We start from the raw sequence: 23,884 nt of genomic DNA on the forward strand, positions 1-23,884 counted from the left end.
AATACGGAAGGGTAATGTTCATTAGTATGTATCGATATATATTGGGATGGACAGTCAATCATAATTTAGAAAAATAGTAGCTTTTATAATCTATTCTTATAGAAATAGCAACAACATAAAAGAGTGTCTCTTATTTTTTCTTTCCCCCCCTAGTAGGAATCTAACCCACAAACAACAAAAAGAACGAACCGTAACGTCACTATAGTGAGTATCCTCCTTAAAAGTTTGGGATTATTTTTTCGATCGACATATTTCATTTATTTTAAATCGACATATTTAATTTATTTTCAAATAAAGTGCAATTACGTCGTTTCACGAAATGGGTAATATGTAATGTAGATACGTCGTATAGCCAAGTCCTACGAGTGAAATAGACTTCGATTTTTATTAAGCGTAGCACGTTTAAAGGAAGTGGGCGGGATAAAAATGTTATTTACATAACTTTTACATTGAATATATTTTATATTAGTGGACATAGTCGTAGGAATAGAGGGGGTGGATGGTACGTGCCCATCCCAGAATAGACTCGTGTGAAAATATTCGAAACGCCTCCAGAATTCGGCGGAAAGTGGGGAACGGACTGTCTTACAATCCCCCTGCAGGAAAGAGGAAACCTGGACTTAGTGTTAAGATATTCTGTTCCTATTAAGACACTTCCATTCCCCTTTCTTTTCGATGAATTCACGAGGCATTACGTGTTGAGGCAGAATTCAACGCCGCTATTACGCGCTAAACTTCTTTCAGGGGAATATTGCTTTTTTGTTGGTTTGGTTAACTGTCTTAATATCAGGAACTATTAGTCTAAGCTAAAAAAATCTACTTATATGTAATATTTTGTGTAGTCGACTGTCCTTACGGTACTTAGAATGTGTCCAACACTCGATAGTTATTTCCAATACGGGCGAAGTCACAGAAGAAATTTAAATACGAATTTAATTGTTAATCAAGCTACAGACATAAAAAGGAAAGAAATTTAAAAATATCATAAATTACTTGTTCACAAATTTTACGGATAAATAAGAAAAGGATATTAAGAATTGTAAAAACGTAATGGACTGGAAAAGTGCTAAAATATCTACAAAATCATGAATACAAAAATATAGATAAAAAAGGTTATTTAGAAATGAAATTTGATTTATGAATCTTAGTTAAATACGTGACATAAAATATTAAACCTCACAACATTTTATGAAGCACGTTCTTTTAAGCCTTATCTTTCGTTCTGTTAAGGTGAAAGGATATCGTACGACTGTAAGCGTAATGGTTGTGAGTTCGATCCTCGTTCGGGGAAATGATTTTTCTCTTTAGTATTTGAAAATCCTTTACTTTTTGTTGTTTGAAGTGTTCTTTCACCACTCAAGACGCAATATTTGTTATTGTTTCGTAATGCGAAAAATCAAATATTAATCCTGTTATATAATAGTTAAACAGATGAAAAAAAGAAAACCGTAAAATTTTCCTTGTATTGTAGCCATTTAGTTTTATTGAACACACAGCTTAAGAATTATATTTTATATTAATAATAATTGCCTCGCTACGAGAGCTGGGAGATGGAAATATTCGTTTCCTCGAATGGGAATCGAACGCATAACCTATCGTGTATAATATTAATATTAAAGTAGCCGAATATTTTGTATAGCCGACTGTACCTGTGGTCAGATTTATTCTGACAATTTAGTGTGTCTTGTGTCATAAATATCTAAAAGTCACTATGCGGGCGAAATCGCTGGAAAGAGTTAATTTTATTATAAACTACGATACAAATATAAAATAAAATGAAAAAAAAATGCATATATTTAATGCATTATTAATTTTAATATCGTAAACTTCGCGGACAAAGTGCAAATACTTTACAAATGAGTCTCCTAATCGTCATAATAAAACATTTATCAACACAATGACATGTGAAACATTCTATGCAAGTTTTCTTATTGTTTTCCTTAACAAAACGTAAATAACTGTAGTAACATTTATTGGGCCTCAAAGCTCAACGGTTACTATAGGCGATTCAAGTTTTTGAGAAAACCATTCGTTTGCGCATGTGCGGGACCCACCAATGCTGTATGCATCAATAGTGTTGGGCAAACCGGTAATTGTCGATTGGTGAATGAATGATTTATGTTTTTTTATAATAAAAAAAAAATCAATTTTGAAATTAATTTTGTTTGAAGAATATTTTAATAATTGTTATAGCAACCTATAATATTTATAATCTGTATTGAATATTTAAAATAACTACATTGCTAATTATATAAATGGAATATTAACTTAAAAAAGAAAATAACTTTAGAAAAAAGGAAATGTAAACAGTTTTGATTTTTAAAATTACGGACGATAAATTGATATTTTAATTACGAAAAAATATATATTTAAAATATCACCCTTGTCGATAGTTTCACAGCGCTAGGATAGATAGCGAAACGCTCAGTGCGATAAAATGTTTGGAAGGAGCGGAGGGAAGCTTCCCATCAGAGCTCTTCTCGCGCCAACGGAAAATTTTAACTTTAAATTTGAAAGATAATTTTAAAATTTCTTATAGTGTAATTTAAATTTAAATTTTAAATAAACTTTGTTTATATTATTTAAAAGTGTTAATAAATTAAAGTTTTTAGTGATTGTGTTTGTGTATGACTTTTAAAATGAAATGGTGATTTTTGTGACTTTTTCTGGAGACAAGATAATTCTATGTAAGTATATTTGTAAGTTTATACAGTGTCTATATACATAAGTATGTAATTATTAATTTTAATAAACATTTAAAAAATAGATTCAAAAATATTTGTATTACAAATTAACAACATTATTGTAAAAATATTTTTGACATACAAGAATGCTGTTAATTGTTGTTTTATTAAGTCAAATTGACAATCAGAATCTTTAATTAAAATAAACAATCAAGATATTTTATTTATTACCATTTCATAAAAATATGCTTTTAATTAATATTTTTACATCAACAAATATTTAGTAGATACATTTTGTATCAGTAAGTAGGGATTATCGTAATAGGCTTAGTTGAAAAGATTTGCTAAACAACGACTTTCTAAAATATTTTCTGGTAAAATGCTAATATTAATTAAGTACGGCCAGTAAGGGTGTGACTGTAAGCGTGACGGGTTGTGAGTTCGATTCTCACTTGAGGAAATGAAATATTTAATATTTTCATATCGCAGCTACCCTGATGAGTGCGGGATACAGCGTGAAATTATAAAAACATATTATGTAAGTATATTATGTAAATACTAAAATTATTTGTACTAAAACAGGAGAAAAATTATCTATGCAATAAATTGGATTATAATCCAAAAGTTATTGTCTTTTTTTTAAGAAAAAGTATACTAATTAATTATGCTGCGAAAACTTATAACATAAATTTGACTTTCTTATAAACTGATTTATAATTGTACTTAGTATTTATTATATGAAAACTAAATTTTATTTTTGTTTTTTACACACTATGTTTATACTGGAATTATATGAAAATGCATACAATACAGCAGGGAAAATATAGGGAACCTAGAGTTAAGACACTCCGTACCCCATTTTCCACGGAATTCTGGAGGCCTCGCGTGTTGAATCGCGGAACTTAACACCGCGCGTTGCCTCGACACCAAAGCGAGAAAATGAAAATATTTAATATCTCATTTTCTCGAATGGGGATCGCACCCACAACCAGTCGCATTTAACTAATAATATTAAATTTAAAAAAAAATTGAACTAATTTTTATTTATTTAATTGATAAATATATTGGTTATTCGAAACAAACTGTATATACTTATTTATATCGAATGATTAAATATCCTGAAGGAGAAATAAAGAGCATTAAGAGCTAAGCGTGGGATTTCTTATTGACAGTAATAGAATTTACTTTGTGTGCAGCTTCGTAAACGAAATGAAATTCATTTGAATCTAAATTGAAAAAAGGGAACCTATTGTTCCCAACTTTCCGCCTAATTTTCGAGACATTGCGTGTTGGTTAGCGAAACTCAACGCCGCGGTTTGTCTTTGTATACCAGAGCGAGGAAAATTAAAATATTAAATGAATTATTTCCTGAGCGGGAATGTAACTTACTACCGTCACGTTTACTTGCTGTGCCATTACGCCATGACAAAAATAACTTCTTTTTATATGGAAAAGAAGAGAGAATTAGATAAAAAGAGCGAAAAAACTAGAAATACTTTATTATTACAAAATTAGGTCATACCTTTATATTTATATTTTTTATAAACTGTTTAGTTCACAATAAAAAGATATCAATTTAATTGAATTATAACACTCGAGAGATATTTCTGAAAGATGCTAGTAGAAATCAAAATTATTTTAGATTACTGGCTCTTGCCTTGGTACCAGAAAGAAATAAAAATATTAAGCAAATAGTAACTCGTACCCCCGATTGGGGATCGAACCCATTACCGTCGCGTTATAGTCCCTTGTGGGCACAAGATGAAGGAAAATGCACTAATTACAGGAAAACTATTTATTCCTTTCATATATAATGTATTTATTATCAATCACTCCTATTCTTTTCTACAGGAAGCGATAATTCTTCTTCTTCCCTATATCTATCTATATACGTGTATACTAATACTATAAAGCTGAGGAATTTGTTTGATTTGAAGAAATGTTTTTGTGTTTTTTTTTTGTTAGGGAAGCTAGTGTTATGTCACTCCGTTCCTCAGTTTCCGCCGAATTTTCGATTCTTTCCGCGTTGAGTGGTGGCAGTCAACGCCGTTCTATAATAAAGGGTTTTACTTAACAATACCTTATATAAATTACTTTATGTGAATTTATTCCTTTATAAATTGTTATAATAGTTTTTTTAATTAATTATAATACATCTTTTGGATCTCCAGAAAACTATAGACATGCTCAAAGATATTTACACTATATGACTTTCATACGCCCTTCAAATTCATGATCATGTTTTTACACGTAACATGTACGAGTACATTAGATTTTTTTATAGTGACGCATCCCTCTAACATTTTATAAAAAAGAGGATTAAGGCCTTTCTTTTTACTCATTTCAGAGACTTTATTAAACCTGAGAAATAAAAATAACTTTTTTTTAGCTTAGTATTGGCGAAATTCAACGACGCGCTTGTCTTGTTACCAGAGCTACGAAATTAAAATGTTATTTATTTAAGTTCACCGAGTGGGAATCGAACCTACAACCTTCGCGTCCTCTGTCACTGTGCCATGACGACTTTTTATTCTATAGTTATATATTTAACTAGCGGCCCGCCCGTGGCTTCGTCTGCGTGATCATTATTATTAATTTCTGTGTCTATTACAGTCCTACTCCAGAGTACCAACGTCCTATAAGTGACGTCCATGCAAAATTTGAGACTCTTAGCATTTGTAGTAACGAAGTTTCATACAATCTTTCTACCCCAAAAACAACCCCTTAGAAGTCGAATATTGCAAATTCCCGTCTTAACGAGCACCTACGTCCTATAAGTAACTCCTATGCAAAATTTCAGATTCCTAACACATGTAGTTTCTTAGATTTCGTGATGAGTGAGTGACCTTTTGATTTTATATATATATATAGAAGATGTAAAAAAACATATTTACTCAATGAAAAATTTAATAAAAATATCCAATCAGAAGTTAAAGAATTAATTTAGATATTACGACGTATTTAACGAAAATGTTTTCAAGAAAGTGTACTTTTCCTTCAACAATTCTAAAACTTTTACTGCAAAAACTTCTGAGAGAGCTTAAACAAGACAGTATTGTATTGGTTTATCGACTACGAACTTGATATTATGGGAAATGGTTTTATCACATTAAATTCTAATAAGTTCGTTATAGTGCAGCGGAGGAGCGTGACGATTGCGGGTTCGATTCCCTTTTTAGGGGAACAAAGTAACACGCAATGTCTTGAAAATTTCTCGGAAAATGAGTAACGGGGTGTCTTATCGGTGTTCCTAGGTTCCCTCTGCCTACCCTGCTAAATGTAACTAAGAAAAAATATCATAGTTGTAGGTTTAATTATGTTTTATTTTATTGTATTTCTTTTTAACATTCATTTGTCACTTTTGTTCTAATGTTTGAAAATTAAAAAGTCATCAAGAACGTGGGAGAGGCATTCTAACGCTTTTAGCATTTCTAGGAATTAATAATTGATATTAGATTAAGGTAATGAAAACTTCTCTCTCGTCTCTCTTCTCTGCTTGTACTTAATGCTATGCGGAAGAAAAATAATTTTATTTTCTTTCTTTTTTTATACAATAACCTACAATCATCCTGTTTATGGCAATGTGTGAGGTTAAATAATCAAATTTGTAACTTTTGTTAACTTCACGCTGTATCTCGCACATGGCAGGGTAGGCAGAGTGAACCTGGGAACCTAGTGTTAAAACACACCGTTCCCATTAAGACACTTCGGTTCCCCATTACCCGATATGCGTTTGAATTTTGTTTTTAAAAACGTTAACCACATCTGTTTTCTAACAATAATACCTACGAATACATAAAATTTCATATCAATTATTTAAAGTAATTATTTTGTACGTACATATTTGAATATACTGGATTTGGGAAGGGATGAAGAGATCGTTTTCAAATAAAAAAAAACGCCTACAAATTACTTCATTAAAAGATTTATCCTTGTATCAGACATAAGCTTACCTGTTACTCCGGTAATTAAAACATAAAATGGAAATATGTTTATTTTATATTAATTTCATGTTTTCATGTTTTTCCTTCATCTTCACGTTATATCCCACATGAAGCAGGGTAGGCAGAAGGAGCCTAGTGTTAAGGCACTCTGCTCTTCTTCTACAAATCTATAGGCATTGCGTGTTGAGTTGTGGAATTCAACGCCGCGTTTGGCCTCGTTACGTGTGTTTATACTGAGGTCTCTCTGTAAGCTTTGCTCGAGTAATTTATTCAAATTTATTCAATATTTTATTAAATATTTATTGTATTAACGGAATGAGATAAAAATATAACGTGAAATTCCATATACCAGAAAAGTAAATTATTAAACAAAAGAAAAACAATGCAAGCAACGAGAAAGCTTTTATTCATTTTAGTAGTTCCATTCATTTTACTAGTTTTATTCCATTTAGCGGCTTCATAAAAACATTTAATTAAGACTACCAAAAATTACTTCAACCATGAATTGCAACAGTTTGTATCGAAAAAAAAAATATGGATCTAATTTAGAATAGCTGTATTCCCAATCTATTAACATTTTAACAAACTCCAAAAAAATAATATTTTAAACTAAAAATTTTCATTTATGTTATAGACTTTTTAATTACTGTTAACTGAAGAAGTAGTTTTACTTGTATATTGTATGTTTATCCACATTGTTCGCGTTAATAGATACGATATCGCGACGGTTGTGAGTTCTTTTCCCACTCGGAGGTATAAAATACTTCGATGGGGGGGTTAGAGAGGGGGGTGGTTATCGAGATTTTGAGAGAGCCATTCAAAAATTATATTATGTAATACCTCGAAAATTTGGCGGAAAGTGGGAAATGGATGTGTCTGAATGGGAATAGAGTGCCTTAACACTAGATTCTCTCTGCCCTGCTGATGAAATAATGTAAAAATATTTTAGAGTTACATTTTGACTCTCGGTCCATTGTTAAATTAGCAGTAATTTATACTGTAAGTTACGATCGATTTCCCTTCGGATTCGATTCCCACTGGGGAAAATTCCTCATTTCCTGGCTCTAATAACGAGGCAAGGTGCGGCGTTAAGTTCCACCACTCCCTCCTGTTCCCACTGCCTACCATGCTATACCTAACCAGAATACAGCAACAAAACAACAATATCAACAAACTTACAAAGCTGACTGACTAACATGACTGACACTATCAGAGCAGAAATAAAGGCATCCTAAAAGGTTTCAACTGTAAAAACGTAACAACATTTCGTTACTAAAGGCAAGTTAATATAAACAATTCAGTTAACGGGAATCAGGTTAGCCTGTGACTCTCCCGATCTCTGTCAGGATGGAAATTGTAATCAGATTATTTGGCCATATAGGACGTGTGCTTCAAAATGTTGGACTTCAAAATGTTTTTTCAGCCGTTTTGGAATTTAAAGCTTATTTTCTGTAGGTTTTCTATTCTAATTAATATTAATTAAGATTTTTTTAGGCTTTAGGCGGAAGATACCAGCGTAGAGTAAGAGTATTTAAATCCTTTGAATGGAATATCTTGCCACTAGGTTCCCTTTGCTTAAACTTATGCGAGAAAAAGCATGTTGCTGTTTTTTTTATTATTATTTTTAATATAGATACTACGGTTTGCAAAGTAAAAGTTTTGTATATAATTAAATTTACTGATTAACTTAATAAGAGGTACTTTATATATGTATTATGTTATTCGTTTATGTTTGGGGAAATCTTTTACTTCCCCTTTGTTGGAGTTATAATTAATGTTGTTAAAAAAATATGTTTTAATATTATATTTCGATGTTACCATAGAACTTAAATGTACTAGAAAAAACAAATACAATAATAAAATAGTGAAAAAAATATTTTAAAAAAATAACTTAATAAGACAATACTATAAAAATAGAGTTAATGAAGGTGATAGATGATCTAGGTATACGGGCACTAAAAACGACAAATTATAATATTTTTATTTTAATTATGGGCTCACGGTGTATTAGTATCTACAAACTATGTAAGTTCCGGCGGCTCCTAGCGGGAAGTGGGGAGCGAAAGGTACAAAGTGTTTTAACACTACGTACCCATTAAGACACTTTTGCTCCCCACTTTCCGCCAAATTCTGGTGGTGGGTGCTGAGTGGTGGAACTCCTCAACGTTTTGCTTTCCTTCATTACCAGGACGAGGAAGTAAAAATATTAAATATTTCATTCCGTGAGTGGGAATCGAACCCATAGATAATACCATGTGAAACCACGAGCGCTACACTAGTTATTCTAAAAAACAAATACCTTCACCAGCAATGGGAACCAGAGTTAAGTGATTCAAATTAAAATGCTTCTAAATCCTCTACTCCCACTTTAATGAGTTTGTGGTTTATCTTTCACCTTAATTACGCGATCTTGTATCATTATTTGTAATGTAAAAAGTTTTTGTGAGTAGCTTATGAAAATGTTTAATCATATAATAATATTATTGTTATTATTTATATGTGAGGTCTTCGTGGCCGTGGGCAAACGTGAAGGTGCAAGGGTTCGATTCGCATTTGGAGGAATTAAATATTTAATATTTCCTTGCCCTGGTTTCCGGGGGAGGAGAAGGAGGAACACACCTAGTGTTAAGACAACCCGTTCCTATTAAGTACTTCCGTTCTCCACTTTCCACCGAATTCTCTACACTCACTCTCGCTCGCTCCCTTTTTACTTTTTCTCTATGTTTGATTATATGAATATATTTATATGCAAAAATAAAAAAAAACATGGAATATTATTAAAAAAATCTTATATTAATACAAATATCTTAAACTCAAAATTAAAAATATATATATTTTGACTTAATGCCTATCGCAAGTATTATTAGCATTTGTTGAATTGTATTAAAGAGGCAATCTACTTATGCGGGGTGGAATTTTCCTCTAAATAAGCTATTTTGTGGTTTATCTTTGTTTGATTAAAAAAAAATTGAGATTTTACTAATATTGTGGTTTAATGGGAACGGAGTGTCGTAGCACAAGGTTCCCAGGTTCCCTCTGCTCACCCTGCTACGTGCGAGATACAGCGTGAAGCATATTATTTTTTCTAAAACATCTAAATGTACCCACATAAATATGATTATGTAAAAGTAGTAGCAGATAAACCTTGCACGAGAATCAAACCAACTACCAATAGATTTTTTATATTTCAGTATTTTATATGAAGAACAGCAAAAGGATTTTAATTTTTCGTTTTCCTATAATATAAAACAACCGCTTCCACCTACTATTTCTATTTTCTATATAAATGTAAACATTTGCCATTATTTCAACGTTTCAAATTTCTCGTTTGCATTCAGTAAGAAAATATTTATTTTAAATATTAGAAGTTGTAGTTGATATTGCTCGCTGGTTTCATCTGGCAGGGTTCAGTAGAATTCATGAAGTAAATTTCTATTTCTAAATAAAAAAGTGAGTTAGGCAGTGACTTAATTAGCAACCAACCTGGAGAAAATGGGAGAATTATAGAAACCAGGAGAAATTTATACAAGTAAATAATTTGCGGCGTTGAATTCCGCCACTTAACACGCCGTGAAAAATCTATGAAGAGTGGAGAGTGAAGTGCCTCCCTCTGTATACGCTGCTACTTACGGGATACAGCGTGAAAGCTAAAAAAAATCTAAATGAATAAAGAATGCCGAATTTATTTTTGGTCACCAGATTCTCTAAGTACCTGGTAAAACAGAAGTCATCAGGATGTGAATATTTTCATGACCTTTTATTATTATACATTACCCCAAATGTCTTCAGCTAACTTTAAGAGGTTGTCATCAGGGAAACGAAATTGGAGACGTCTAAAATCGTCTTCTTCATGAGACAAAGAAAACTTGGCTATTTTGGACATACTCGTACTAAGAATACATTTTGGTCTGTGATCGATAGATCTCGTTTATCGTTAGAGCTTATAGCCAAGAACTCTTCAGTTACGAATAAAATTATCATAATATAAATAAGCAAATAGTTTTGTATTCTTTATATTTTTGTATTGTTGGAATTTTTTTCTTGTAATTACGTCAGAATTTGTTGGTCTGGCAGTATGTAAGGCGAATTGGCTTTGTAAGAATGGATTTAAAGTTATTGTGTAATTACATACATTACCCTAGAAATTAGTCTGGAAAACTAGCCCAAAAATATAAAAAAAATTACAATTGGGTACCTATAATTACATCCATATTTTCGTTTCTCCTCCCTCATAAAGCTGGATGGGTAAAATAGAACTAAATGTTAAAACATTCCGTTCGATACTCTCCGCCAATTTTTAAGAATATTGCGAGATTATCTTATCTCTCTGAGCTAAAAAAATGAAAATAATTAAAACCAGTACCTTTCCTATTTTAATCGAATGTAGAACCATTGTACTATACCTGCACCATCGTCGTAAGACATTCAATTTAAAAAAAAAAAAAATAATTCCTCTGATTGGGGATCGAACCTAAAATCGTCTCGATACAGTCACATCCATGAGCCCCTGCACCACGACTGACTTCAATACAATCATATCCATATTAATATTGTTTATACATTGTTTAACGAAAATTCAATAAATCTAACGAGCTCGAGGATGTGAAATATTTATTTACGTTTATATTTCCATTTCTTCGCTCTGGTGTCGGGGCAAAGCGCGGCGTTGAGTTATGCCACTCAACACGCAATGCCTTCAAAATTAGGCAGAAAGTTGGGAACGGAGTGTCTTAACACTAGGTTCCCTCTGCCTACCTTGCTATGTGCGGGATACAGCGTGAAGCTGATTTGATTTTGATTTTAACGACAGTGCATCGACCCCTACTTAATTGGTTGGAGTACAATAAATCGCACGGTTTACGGCACAGCAATAAAGACGAACAACTCAATGCTCACGAGATTGTCTCCAGGATTAAGGTGGAGATGGAATCGGTGTTTCATTAGAAATGTATTATATCGGCGTTATCTCAGCAGTGTTCGTACTCGTATGTTCTTATAGGAATTATGTTCTTAGGATGACTGTATTGGTATTTCTTAATTTTATTTAGGATTTGTTTTTTTTTCGATCATTTTCATTAATGCTGTTAGTCCTATTGGCTTTTACAGCGATACCGGTTGGGTAGGGAAGAGGGTATTCTGTCCCTGAAGAAATGCAAGCACTAAGTGGCTGCCTGTGAGGAAGTCGAGGACTGTAAGGGCGCCCCCTGCGGAACTCGAACCTCGGTTTCAGGCCGTTGAGCGGACTGGAAGGATTTATGTTAGACATTTGTAATTTTTTTTTCACTTTTAAAGTGACTTATGTAAAAGGAGGATGTTCTCAATTCTGTTTCAATTTTGTTTTTATATTTGTTACCTCGGATTTTTGAACTGGGGGCACCGATTTTGATGATACTTTTTTTTGAAAGCTGGTGAAAAGTTAGTATAGTTCTAACAATGAAATTCATATTAGTCTTAAATTTACATAGTTTACTGTTTGACATCTATCTGTTTTTGGCTTAAAGAGTTGATAATTATAATATTTTTTTTATAGAAGTGTTTTTTAAAGGGTTGTATAACCAAAGAAGTACTAAACCCCCAGGTCTTAAATATGTCTATATATAGATATAATATAAGACAGTCAACTGGACTAAAATAGTATTATAATTTGTTTATTAAATTATTTGAAATATCGGAACTCAGCTAAATTATTTCCAAGTCAAGTGGTTACACTTGTTAGGAAGTTTAATTATTATAATTGTTCGAATCAATCCTTCCACGAATAATATTAGTTTATATTAACTTACGTAACCGTGAAACAAGCTGTTCCTTTAATTTTATTTTGTTTTTTTTTGTGAAAATATAAAGAAAAAATATAAATGATTATGATTTTATATATACTATTATTTATTAAACAGATAGAACCTAGAGCACTTTTATAACATTTTAAAAGTATTATTTCACACTTACAAAAGAAAAGTATTTTCCAAGACAAATTCCAAGGAGCATATTTTCTAAACCTAGAACACGTTCATTCGCTTTCCGCTTTCAAATTAAATATTAAGTGGTGGAGTTCAACACCGAACTTTGTCTTCCTAGAGTGGTCTAAGACTAGAAGACGAGAAGACTCTCATGACTCAGAAGCTCACAAGCGTGAGACTGAAACGACAGTTGTAACTTCGATTCCTACTCGGGGGAATAAAATATTTAATATTTACGGCGGTTGTGGGTTCGATCCCCATTTCGAGCAAATAAAATAATTATTTATAAATAAAATAATTAAATAAAATAATTAATAATTATTATTTGCTCTGGGAACCACTCAATACACAATATCTCAAGAATTCGGCGGAAAGTGTCTAACGAAAGTGTCTTAAGGAGATAGATTGTCTTAGACTGGGTTCCCAGGTTCCCTCTGCCTACTCTATACACAGCGTAAAGCTACATAAAATTAAAATAATATTTGCTCAAATGTTATTTACAACCGTGCCATGTAAAATTTTATTTTATTATAAAACGTCAAGTAGATTTTCAAGTGAAAAATTCTTTATTCACTTCGTACAAGTACACTCCAGAATCAGAAGGACGTTTAATTTGAAAATGTTGGCAAGAATTCCTTCCGGCTCTTCCAAGCAATTAGTGTGATCGATAAGGAGTTGTAAGGCCGTCGTGCTGCAGTGGGACTTCGTCAGTTAGCGACAGTTTTAGCTTCGATTCCCATTCGGGGGAATTATGAAATTATTTTTACTTTCTTACTCTGCTAAAGAAGACAAAAGTAGTTTCGCTTCCAAAATTGGGCGTAGAGTGAAAAACGGAGACTTATCACAAGTTTATATTATAAATGTATGCAACATGCAATGCTCCAGAATTCGGTGGAAAGAAGGGGTGGGGAACGGAGTATCTTAACACTAGCTTAGACACTCGGAAGGAGATACGATTGACGTCATTCATCAAAATCGGTCAACCCATTTGGACTCTACAACGCCACCAGACTTATTATTACATAACCCTCCTTTGTATTACGCAGTCGGGTAAAAAAGGATATGTTCTTTAATTTGTTTTGTGTCTAAAAGTATAGTCTGTTAGGAAAACTGATGTCACGTCAGATTAATATAATTAAATTCACTAAGTTTATTACAGTATTTACTTACAATTCCTAATTACGTTGTATTAACAATATTATATGTTAATTAACATATAATTGAGACATGATAAGCAACTAAGATATCACATATAGATAAGTATTTAGAGAAATTAATAATATACAGTAGTATAATAATTTAATTAAATTATTGTTTACTCTTAATCTCCATTATTTGTTATATCGAAGCAAAATTTATATACATACCTTTAAAATAATTATATAACCCCTATATTGGGGGTCAGTCGTGGCGGGTGGTACAAGCGTGTGACTGTAGACGCGACAGGTTGTGAGTTCGATTCTCACTCGAGGAATATTTAATATTTCTTATTTCTACGCTCTGATGTCGGCGGATAATGCGAAACGGAGTATCTTAACACCAAGTTCTCTCTGCCTAACTCGCTTCGTGCGGGATACAGCGTGAAGAAAAAAAATTCAAAATTTCTATAAATATGGATATTCTATAAATCTTAGAGATTTTTCCAGATTTTTTTTTTCAAATACGTTATCTCCGCCGCCCTCTATAGTAACCTAAGCATTCATTGTATAGTTGAACTCAAGACCCTGAGCTGAGAACAGCTCGTTTGTCATCTGTCACTTCCTTTCAACAAGAAATGGCAGCTCTAAGTGAGTGAGAGATATCAGTTTCAAACAAAAGCCTTAGAAACAACAACTTGGTTAAATATTTTACTATAAAATTAAATAAAATGAAATTAAAATTAAATCAGCTTCACGGCTGTATCCCGCTTACTAAAATTATTAAATTTAATTCCTACTCGAGAATATTAAATATTTTCATTTTCTTGCTCTCGTAACAATACAACAGACACGTACTACCTGCAGAATGCGACAGATAGTGGGGAAAGAAAGTGCCTTAATGGGAAGGTTTAGGTTCCCCGCTTCCCTCTGCACACCCTGCTATGTGCGTGACACAGCGTGATCGTTATTTTTTATTGAAAATTTAATATATTTCCAGCTTCTCTGCAGTGTTTAAATCAATTTCCTCTTGTAAAAACGTACTCCTCAGTCGCAAACCGTAGTTCCGGGAGATTATTGAATTAAAGGTCCTCAATTCATGCCTTTAGAATGAGCTGTAGAGACTCGCTGAAGTGCGACTACTTATTTCTGGTTATTTGACTGCTGAATGTTAATAGAGAAGTAATGTAGAATTGCATATTAAGTATTATAAGAAGATATTATATCCATACCTATATTATAAATTCGAAAGTAACTCTGTCTGTCTGTCTGTCTGTCTGTCTTTTACGCAATCAGGGCCAAACCGCTAATTTAATTGTGATAAAATACTCATATAGAAATACTTGAGGGTCCCGGGATGAACATAGGATCCTTTTTTTTTTCATATTTTTAATATTTTTGATATATACCAATATATTAAAATAATTAATTTGATTTGAATTTATTCCGCCATGTTAATAACAATCGTCGATACGCGTTGCTAAGCAACGGCTTGCAAAGTTTGTTGTTTTAAGAAAACGTCACCCAAAGTGAGTTTGCTTAATGCATACATGGCGCACGCCGATATAGATTTGTATACATTAACCAAAATTAGATGATTTCTATAATTTGATATTCATCCTTATGAAAATAAATATAATAGTCACTTTTAGCATTTCATCTAGATTGAAATTATGGTTTACTGTATAACATTCTAATAAATAATTAAGATGTCACTGATTCCAAATGACCTAGCCTACGAGTGGTATAGTATGACCGACGCGAACTGCACCGGGCAGATGACTTTGATGGATTAGTAAATTTTTATATATTTTCGAATTACTGTTAATTTTTGTTTAATTATTTGCTGCTTATAATTAATTCATCTCAGTTCTGTTGTCTTTACCGATGTTATGCACTTAAAATATCGTAATTTTAATCATTTGGGATTTTATTTAATATTGTTCGTAAAAATTAATAATTATTTAATATAGAAAAATGTTTAGGACGCGCGCACGGCAAACTTTAGGTACTTTTACTTCTTTTGTTTGTTCATTTCGGTTACTCAGATATTTTTTCTAATAATAAATCGCCACTTATTATTATTTTTTAACTTATTTTAGTTATTTAGGCTTATATTTTCGCGGGCGTAGCCGCATCCGGGCCGACTAGTATATATATATATATATATATATATATATATATAACGCCTGCTTGAACTATAAGAATATTTATTAAATATTATATAATATATTTATTTTTATAAGGATGAATATCAAAATATAATTTGGCAGAATTAATCAAATATAATTTAACATGGCAGAATAAATTGCATGTCAAATTAGAAAGTATTTTAATTCATTAATACATATGTGTAATGTAATGTTATATAGCCTATAGCACTTCTCAAGAATACAAGTTTTCATACAATACAAAAACAAAGTAAATCGGACCAGTCGATCCAGACATCTTAGCGTTCAAACAAACAAACAAACAAACTCTTCCGCTTTATTATATTAGTATAGATGTTCGAATTTTTTCGTGAATGTTCGAATTTTGATTATGTTAGTATTAAAGTAAAGAGTCCGTCATGGCGCAGTGGCACACGAGTGTGACTAACGCGACGGTTGTGGGTTCGATCCTCATTCGAGGGAACACTTTTTAGCACTAGGTTCCCTCTACTCCTCCTATACGGGATACTCTTTGATGCTGATTAAATAAACACTATAATAACACGAACGAAAAAACACACGAACCTCTTTATAATTGGATTACTGCAATTTATCTCACAGTCAAATAACTTGAATGCCACTCAACACTCAATGCTAAAAAATTAGCTAGTGTAAACTGATAAATTTTATAGGATGGGCACGAAACTATTCTGGGGTAGGCACACACCACCGGACCCCACCTCTTCCTACGCCCATGCGTAAATGCTAGCACTACAGTCATGTTAAAACGAAAAACATTGTCGCATTGGTTAAAGCTTTAAGTGTATTTGGACACTTTTTGAATCGAGGATCTAAAGGATTAAGAGAATCCGGACGAGTAAAATCCTTTCACTCTCATTGAATCTTGATTTAAGTCAAAACAAATGTGATCTTTTGTTAACAATAACTTTCTAATAATACATTGCTTCTATATATATGTTTTAGCTAATATAATCAGCTTCATGCTGTATCCCGCACACAGCAGAGAAGGCAGGGGGAACCTAGTGTTAAGACACTCCCCACTTTCTGCCGAATTCTGGAGGCATTGCGTGTTGAGTGGCGGAACTGAACGCCGCGCTTTGCCTTCACACCGGAGCGAAGAAATGGAAATATAAATAAATAATAATTTAAATAAATATTTCATCTACTCGAGTGGGGATCGAACCCACCCCAAACAAACCCGAAATATCTTTAAATTTTTGCTTCTCATACTTTTCCTTTATTTATTTGGTGAGCTTTCACTCTGTGGCAAATTTAATAACTATAGGTTCACGGGAAGTACTCTATAGGGAAAAAATCGTTGCATAAATACTCGTATCTTTAGATTCCGTTGACTTAGAAGCTTGATTTTTTCTATTCTTTAAGAGATCATAGATCTAAATATTTCATATCAATTTCAGCTCCTATGCTATTTTGCGACAAAATGGTCTTGACAGACGGGCAACACAGCGATCCTATACGGGTTCCGTTTCTACCTTTTGAGATACGGAACCCTAAAAATAATATAAAAAATTAACGCATGCAAAGAAGAAGGAAATGTTGTTATTAAAGATTAAATAATTGAAAACTCATTACTAGAAAACATTAGCATGTAACAACAACTTTCGAAGTTTATAATTAATCATTTATGAGATAAGCGTACAAGAGCATCAGCTTAAACTGTAATTAATCTCAGCAAGTTAGCTTTTACAAGTTTTCGTATTTACGAATATAGTAGTATAAAGAAATATATATATCGGGAAGGCTTTTATCTTTTTTATTTTTTTAGCTGTATTCCGCATATAGCACTAGGCAGAGGGAACTATGGAACCTAGTGTTAAGATATTCCGTTCGAATTAAGACACATCCGTTTACCATTTTCCGCCGTGCTTTACCTCTATACCAGAGAAAAGAAATGAAAATATTAACTACTTTATTTCTTTCCTTATTTACTTACTACTACCCTACTACTGCTTTCCTTCAAATAGATTTTTGACAGCGAGCTAACGGCGAAATCCTCTTGTAATTTCATATTGTTTTTAGGGATTTTGTCCTTTCCTGTGTTTAGAACAATTAAGATATTGTGCAAATATATCAAATATTCAGTTGTGACGTAGGGGCACAAAGTGTGAGTGTAAAACCGACTGGTGGTGGGTTCGATCCCACACTCGAGGAGGTGAAATATTTATTTAAATTTATATTTCCATTTCTTCGCTCTGGTCAGGCATAGTTGACTTCCGCCACTCAACACGCAATGCCTCTTGTATTAGGTGGAAAGTGGGGAACGGAGTGTCTTAACATTAGGTTCCCTCTACCCATCTGTTACATGTCTGTTACATCTGCGGGATACAACGTAAAGCTAAAAAAAATATCACCCGTTCACGAAGTTACTTCCCCAAATTTGAGAAGAATCGGCGCAAGAATCTCACCGGAATTATATCTTCATCTTTAAAAACATGGGAAAATAAAAAAAACTAAAAACAGTATAGAAATTAAATTTAATATAAAACTCTCCTTTTAATTCTCCATTGGTTTCCATTTACAGATGCTATAGACAAAACGCATCGCTCTTGCTGTGAACGACGCGACGGTTCATTAACTCCGTCTATCCTGAAACAGTGTGAAGATAAATGTGTTTTTTATACATTCCAATTACTTTAGAGATATTTTGTTCTATCGTGAATTATTATTTTCATATAAGCTTTTGAGTTTTGGGAATTCTGACAAATATTTAGGGACTTTTTTAAAATTATTATATAAGTTTTATAATTTTTTATATGTTATTTATTCCATATTAGTTAATGAAAAATATTATATATATAAATTTGATTTGATTTAAATTCGAGGCAATAGAATTATTCAATATTTTCGTTTCCCCGGAAATGTCTTAATGGAATTGAAGTGTCTCAACACCAGGTTTCTAGGTTCCCTCTGCCTACCTGCTGCCTGCTGTGCGGCATCAAGCATATATCTAAATAAACATACATATATGCTAACAACAAAAATTATATACAAGTTTCCCCATCGGGATGTAAGTAAAAGTTTGTAGACATTAACATCTGGACGTGATTTAAAAAAAACCTAAAAGTGCGAGTCAGTCTCTCCCACCAAAGCTTCCGTACCAATTTTAAGATTGTAGATCAACTGAATATACAGCTTATAAAGGTTGACAAACTTTACTCCACTTTTGTGGGCATAAGCATACATTTTGTACACGCGCAGCTGTGCTGACGTTTCGCCGTCTCATCAATGCAGCTGAGGCTCCGTTAACCCTGTTACCGGCAGCACCACGCCTTTCCACATCCATCTCATATCTTCCACCTCTACTAAACATAATTCCCAAGTATACCACCTCACCTCGTTCACACTGACATTGCATTCCGTCCTCTCTTCATTTCTTTCAAATACCAGAACCTTTGTAGGTGTGTAATATTTTTTTTCTATTTAATATCTATAATTTTTCACTTTTCGTTTTTTTCTTTATTTATATTGTAAGTTCTCATTTCTTGACAAATTTCACAAGTGCAGCAAAATCGATGCAAATGCTCTCGAAATCTATTCATGGGGTTGAGTTTGCTTTTCTCTGTGCTTCAGAGTACCATGATACTAAGTTCAGCTTCATACAGCCCCGTGACCTCTACAGAAATAGCCTTGACAGATGACAACAAGGCTATTTTATATGGCTTCCATTTTTACCTTTTGAGATATGGAACCCTAAAAAGAATGATTTAAAAATATATAGGTAAATTTAATAAAGAAACACTTTTGTTTAGAACACACTGAAATATGAATAGAATCGACTTACAAAATAGTAGTACGATAATGGAGGACATACGCCATTTTGTAGACAAGTTATTATCACATTTCGTCTCTGTCAAACATAACTTGTATGATAACTTTCAGTAAGAATGATAGCATTAGTGGACCGACGACCTTAAGAAGACAGCGGGAACCCGCTGGATTCAAGGGCGCAGGACCGGGCGGAGTGGCGAGCATTGGGGGAGGCCTATGTCCAGCAGTGGACCTTAAAAGGCTGATGGATGATAACATTAAACAAAATATTTGCGATTTTTCTTATATTTTCTTCATAGGACTCGTGGCGCAGTGGTGTAAACGTAACTGGTTGTGGGTTCAATTACCACTCGAGGATATGAAATATTTTTAAAAAAAGGCGGCGGTAACTAGGAAACGGTGTCTCTTAACATTAGTTCCCTCTGGCTACTTTACTATCCTGCTATATGTGTGATACAGCATGAAGCTTAAAAATAAAACATCAGCTTTCCATTATTCTTGTCACAAAGGCCAGAAGGAGATACGTCATTTGCCAGTCCCTTCCTTTATTTTATACAAGAGGAGAAGGAGTACGTGTAAATAGAAAGAAAATATATCAGTTCACCATTTCCTAACACAAATTGGTAAAAATTGATCAAATTTATCGAATATATTTTGAAACCGACGCGTCCACCGCTTCAAAGATAGCCGTAAAATCTAGTTTTATCCCGTGAGAGCCAATGCATCGGAAATTGAATATTTGCTAGCGACTCCTAGATAAGGTTGTCTCTTGACTTACTATCACTGTTGGTTCCGTTGGGACTTCCTTTGAGCTGGATTCTTTCATTAATTAATAGACAAAAACTTTTTTTTCTTTTGTTATTTATTTTTTTAAAGCCAGCTTAGTATTGATGCCAGTCATACCAGTTATTGAGCCAGGACAGGATTTCTGCAGCAATGCCTCCAGAATTCGGAGGAAAATGGAGAACGGAGTTTTAACATTAGATTTCCTTTGCTTACTCTGCTTCCTTGGAATACACGTGAAGCTGGTTTATTTAATTTTAAATTTTAAAATTGTATAATTTTAAATTTTAAATGTTTAATAAAGTTAAACTTTCACATGCTTGTAAAAGCTCCTTGTTATTATATATACTGCGTAGTGGAATTTAGAACAATATACCTGTTGTTTACATTCTAGCGATGGAGCTGCAGTCTAACAAGTTTTCAGTAAGTTCTGATCGTCTATTAAAGAGACTAACCTACTTGTAAACTGATTCTTGATCCAGAGGACTAAGAATATGAAATATTATTAAAAATATTTCATATAATATTTCATCAATGCCTCCAGAATTCGGCAGAAAGTGGGGATATTTTTTCATATATATGACATCTTGAAATATTTTTCTATTCCGCAAGTAGCAGGCAGAGGGAATATGGGAACGTAGCGCTAAGATAATACGTTCCCATTAAGACACTCACTTTCTCCGCTTTCCATTGAATCCAGGTATTGCGTATCGAGTGCCGGTTCTTAACGCCGCGCTATGCTAAGCCGAGTATAATGTAACATTTTTTTAAAAATATTTCATTGTATTCTTAAAATTTCCTTTTCGTTTCAAAATACAAATTTAACCAACTTACAAATGGGGCAAGAAAAAGTTAAATATTAGAAAATTAAAGTAACAAGTTAATCCTTTGGTTGTTATCAACAAAATTCGCAAAACACCCTTAATTTACGAGCGAGTTGCTTATTTCATTAAACTGGAGGGATTTCAAAGAATGTGGCCAGCTTGGAAGATAAAATTAGTGCTTTGGATAGCATTTTATTACTAGAGAAATCTCTAAAGTGTTATTTAGTACTAAAGTAGCTGTAAAAAACAGTAAAATAGTAGAAAGTATAGTAGTAGAGTCCGTTGTGGCACTAGGACACAAGGGTGTGACTGTAGGTTCTTTTCCGACTCGAGGGAATAAATTAATATTTATTAATATATTAATTTGTTCGCTCTAGCACCAAGGCAAGGGCCCGGCGTTAAGTTCCGCTACTCAACAGGCAATGCTTTGAATTCGTCGGAAAGTGTGGAGCGGAGCGTCTTAACATTAGGTTCCCTCTGCCTACCCATATGTGGGCGAGAATTTAATTTCTACACTAATAGTATAAAATTGAGCAGTTTGTTCTGTTGATATAATCTCAGAAACTACTGGTTCTATTTGTAAAATTATTTTTATGGTGGGTCTTATTATCGACGGCAACTAGTCGTGTGCCATACATAAATCTTAATTATTTCCTTTTAACCTTTTTTTTATTCAAGAATTCAGCGGAAAGTGTGAAAGTGCCTTAGGTTCCCTATGGTTCCTGCCCAGCCCCCCCCCTCTACCCTGCTATGTGTGAAATGCAGCTGAAGCTAACAAAATGGAGATATTATTATTATTATTTAATGTAATTTGTCTGCATGGTGTAAATGCAGACTATATTTTTAAATATTGAAATATCTATGAGTTGTTGAAATTGTTCTTAAATTTTATTAAAACCAGAATCGATGAGCGTTCGCTGAATGAAACTCAATATCTCTTATGAAAGTTTATAACTTTATATTTTAGTGAATATTTGAAGTACCCATTCAACTATTAATAAACCTTTATTTTTAAGCATTATTTACATATTATATGTATTTAATATTTTCGGTTCTTCATTGGTGTTCAGATAAAGTGCGGCTACTACTACTTAATTATGAATTATAAATATGAATTAACTAACAATGAATGGTAACATCACAAACCAAACAATTAGACCAATCGTGCCCTCTCTATCGGTCGGTCTCGCTCTCTCGCCCTCGACCGGGGGAACGTGACAGGCGTTCATTGATATATAAAAGCACGATATTTTCATATTAAAATCTTAGTTGTGGAAATATATCCATATTGTAATTATTTTTAAGCTTTTTTATAAAAAAAAACATATTAATCAACCTGCCTCTGCATAAGATCTGGTATTTTTTGACAGTGTGAGTCTTTATTTGACATTTAAATGTTTTTGATGGGATTGATAAATCTTTATACTTAGATATATGAAACGAATACAGCATATACTGTTATTGAGAGTGATCAGGCACAATAGGCCGATAAGGCACGGAACTATTTCATTAAGACGCCGCCTTTATCTGGACAATGGCCACCCCTTTGATAAAGGCATACTTCACTTCTTTTACTTGATTTTTTACATTTATTAATACCCATCCATTTGCATCAGTTTTGCACGTGAAAATATGTAAATGATTTTATTGAAATTATAATTGTATATTGTCATATTTTATTTTAACAGTTTTTAAAATTCTTAATTTAATGTTCATGCTTAAAATAATTTACGGAGTAAATCACTAAAATTACTGCCTCAAAAGTACCTGAGAAGAACCGGCGTAAGAAACTCACTGGATCATTTTTTAAATCATGTTTTTACAGAATCACACTTGTTTCTTAGTGAAAATGATACCTTGGAAATAGACTGGAACGAGTATTTTATTTCCAAGACGTCTTTTTCCAACTTTTCCCATACAAGAATTACGTTACAGGCGAACTAAGTGTAAGCCTTTCTAGTATGGATATTATGTATGTCAATGATTTTAGTAAAATCGTTAATTATTTTCTTTTCTTTAAATTACGCCACCTTTTTCTTATAGTTCTAGCATTCGGCGGAAAATCTAAAACGGACTGAAGTTATCAAGTCACTGCGTGTTGAGTAGTGGAATTCAACGTCGGACGTTTGCCTCAAAGTGCCAGAGCGAAGAAATGACAACATTAATAAATAATAATTACCTCGACTGGGGATCGAACCCACAACGGTGGGCCGACGGCTACGACGGCCTTTACAGTTTTATTAAAAAAATGAATATTATCAACAGACATAGCTGTGATATAAGTGTTATATGAAACACTAGTTGCCTAACTAATTTCACAAAGCTACATGAGTTTGTACACTTGAACACGCTGGTGTAGAGGCAGGACGTGACAATACTGACGTAAGTGTACAGTGCTTGACGTACAACATTTCAAACTTTTTGGATATTTAAAAAAAACACATTTGGAATTTAAATTCTGCAAAATATATATTTTAACTTCCTGCTGGATCCCCATATGAGAGGATATTCAGAAAGAACCTGGCTATTTAGTATTAAGTTACTTCTCTTCATTACTGAACTCTTGAGGCATTACGTGTTAGGACGGAGCTAAACA

The sequence above is a fragment of the Heliconius melpomene genome, chromosome 2, assembly GCF_056956725.1.
Source record: "Heliconius melpomene rosina isolate 202511_hmr_F chromosome 2, ASM5695672v1, whole genome shotgun sequence".
NCBI classification, from domain to species: domain Eukaryota; kingdom Metazoa; phylum Arthropoda; class Insecta; order Lepidoptera; family Nymphalidae; genus Heliconius; species Heliconius melpomene.